General features: G+C 22.3%; 1 long non-coding RNA gene across 1 annotated transcript; it reads left to right on the top strand.

The window, feature by feature from the left end:
• Positions 1–1,001: 1,001 nt before the first annotated feature.
• LOC145833442 (uncharacterized) lies at positions 1,002–2,674 on the top strand. Its single transcript, XR_014369756.1, has 4 exons — positions 1,002–1,048; positions 1,629–1,740; positions 1,841–1,906; positions 2,596–2,674. It is a non-coding gene; the product is annotated as an uncharacterized LOC145833442 (long non-coding RNA).
• Positions 2,675–3,252: the final 578 nt, after the last annotated feature.

The raw sequence follows: 3,252 nt of genomic DNA, 5'->3' as shown, positions 1-3,252 counted from the left end.
AGTAAAGAAATAAAACTAATGCGTACTTAACGTAATTATATTTGAAAAAACAGAAGTAAATTTGTCTTTTGTTTTTCAAACATGAACTTTGTTTTATTTATTTGTTTTTTATTCAATAAAATTTTCTAAAGTGGCTTTAGAAGTTAAATATATAAATTAAAGTTAATCAATTTTTTTTGTTTTTTATCTGTTAATTTTTAGCTTAGGTTAGACTTTAATTATAAACTAAACGCTTTTATTCTATTTCTATTCCAAGTTTTTTTTCTTATGTAAGAAGGTGAAATATTTTAAATGTTTACTTATCAAATAAAATACTCAAGGCTGTAAAACACGAACAAATATAATAGGCTTTTTTAACTAGACTCCAAAAAAAGTTTATATAAACTAGAATTTCAAAAGTTAGGTGTAATTTTTTATAACAATAATAAACACAAACTAATTTCATTTTCTTAATATATTGATGGTTAAATCATTTTAAATAAGATAGACAACTTTTTCTAACAATCAGCTTAGTTAGCTCCTTGGTTTTTGTTGAATGATTTATCTTATTGGGCTAATGATACTTTAATAACAGAGAAAAACGATACTAAATGTTATAAAATTTACTTCAGTACAATTAAATTCTAGCTAATTTAAATACTTAAAGATTAAGGGGTACTTTTACTTTAAACTTTTGTAAATCTAAAATAAAAAATATGTACATAATTTAAATTTATTATACTTGACTCTTATTGAACTTATTTTTTTACTTAATACCGTAAATATTATATACTTTTTAGGGTTAAAACAAAAGGTTTGAGAGCTTAAACTAGGTAAAAATAATAAAATACTAACATAAAAATTCAAATGTTAAAAAAAACGAATTTATATAGAAGTGTTAAATACTATTCAAGAAATTTAATTTGACCGTTGTGTTCTTTGTTTTAAATCAGTTTAACTAAAACTAAACCAAATAAAAAAAATTCTGATATTGATTTATAAAGTTGTTTTCTTATTACAGTTAACTTTATAAGAAGCTTATAAATAAATACAAGTAAAAAAATGGCAGGTGAGTAGATAGTTTCAATTTTTTACTTTAATTTGTGATATATTAATTTCTTTACTTTAATATAAACTATTTTTATTTATTCATATAATTAAGCACTTTTGTTAAATTTAAAAATAAAAAGTTTTATCTACCAAAATACCTATCAAAATTCTAAGTCTTTTTACCTAAGTTTAATAAATAAATTTCCTTTTATGCTAATGTTCTAGTATACTATACAAAAAATTTTTTACACAGTTTTAACTACAATGTTAGTTACTAAGAATATACGGATTAATTTATCAGTTAAACTACTTGTGATAAAATACTTAAAATATTTTTACTCGGCTGAAAGTCGAAGATGATACACAAAAAAACTTTATAAATTAAGGTTTTCAACTACTAGTTTTCTAAGCATTGAACTTGAAGAAGGCTTCAATTAAATTTTATGTCAAAATAAAAACTAAGTTTTTTACAAATTTTTATGTTCACATCATAGCTAACATATAGAAAGAAATAGTCTGAAAAATACCGTTTAGAACTAATTAAGGTGTTAATACAATAATTGTTTGAATTGAATTTTAAAAATAAACGTTGCAAATAGTGGGAGATGTAGTACTTGCTAACTATATGGTTGGACTAATTGCAGTTGCTTGCTTTCTCGTTTGTTCTTTTGTGTTTGTTGTTTGGAATACCTACGTCTGCTCTAAAATGAAGTTTGCATTTTAACTTTAATATATTTTTATAAATGAGAGTAAATGTTATTTAGTTTGTCATTTAATTGTTTGAAACTAGTCATTAGTTAATTTAAAACAGCATATACAATGATGATTTTGATGATGAAGAAGATTACTACGAACAGACGTCAGATAAAACTGAAAAGTTAGTTCTAATAGATTTTTTAATAACAACAATTAGTAAGAGTAAATGTTCTACAAACTTTCTCTATATAGTATCAACATAAGTAAAAGTAAAAGATAATAGCGACGTTTAACGAGTTATTATCATTCAACACCTTATTTATTTTACTTTTATACTTGTATGATTTTTAACAAGATTGTTTTGATTTTAAACTAAATAGTTATTAGCTTTTAAAACGTTCTTAAAGTTATAAAATGCATGACAATTAAAACTTTGACAGTTGAAAAACTGACAACTAAAGTTTTTATAAAACTGAGTTATTGGTAGCTATCTCTTTTAATTAATATTAAAAAACTATAAAATTTACCATTATAATCTTATTAATTAGACCTACGTTGATATTTTTTTGATAATATTTTTAAAATATGGCTAAAATATGGCTAAAATAAGCTTACTTAAATATAGTATTTTTTAGTAATAATAAATTTTTGTAAGTTTTTTTTTCACCATCATATTATTATTAGTTAGACCTACGTGAGTTTTTGTTTAAAATATTAATAAATTTTGTAAGTGTTACTCCTTAAAAGGTTTTTTTTATTTTGAAATGTCAAAATATAATTTTTCGGAATTTGAATTTTCATTTAACCAACATTATAGTAATTAGTATAACAGACACTGTGGTTTAGATATTTATAAAACCTATAAAACAGAGGTCATAATTACGAAGATTCAATTGAAATAAAAGATGAGAAACTAGGAAAAACTGGTGTAGTTACAACTGAGCTTTGAAGAATTTGACGATAATAAAATTTACTTTTAAATATTTTTGACAATTAAGTATTTTATAAGACTAAAAACAAAGCATTGTTTGTTCTTTGTTATTTTTTTATTAGTATAAAACTTTGTTGTATTATTGTTGTATAAATGTCTTAGATTTAATAATCCGCGCTTTATATAGATAGTATTGAGATAAAAAGCAATAGATTCTGAAAACTGATTTATTTTTAAAGTTGTGTTTGTATGAACTGTTTCTATGCATATTTTAGAAACTAAAATATATAGTTATTTGTCTTAACTAAAAAAGAGATTGCTTAGTTTACTGAAATGTAAAGAGCTATTTAAATAGAGATGTGCAAATTAAATATTTTATTCACAACCGGGTTTCAGTGACAAAAAATTGCGGTCTCTTCAAGCTAAATAAAATACTAAACTGCGCATAACAATGTTGCTTATTTATAACGTTATTTAAAAACTCATTCATGCATGAAAATCTTAACAAAAACTAAATTGTTACATATTCGAAAATTCAAGCTAGTCAGTGTTTAATTAGGTGAAATTAAGTTGAAAAATACTACAAAGGGAAAAAG

The sequence above is a fragment of the Thalia democratica genome, chromosome 4 (genome assembly GCF_965202585.1).
Source record: "Thalia democratica chromosome 4, ktThaDemo2.hap1.1, whole genome shotgun sequence".
Taxonomy (NCBI): Eukaryota; Metazoa; Chordata; class Thaliacea; order Salpida; family Salpidae; genus Thalia; species Thalia democratica.
Note: the sequence above shows the minus strand (reverse complement) of the source record. Positions and strands in the feature narration are given on the sequence as shown.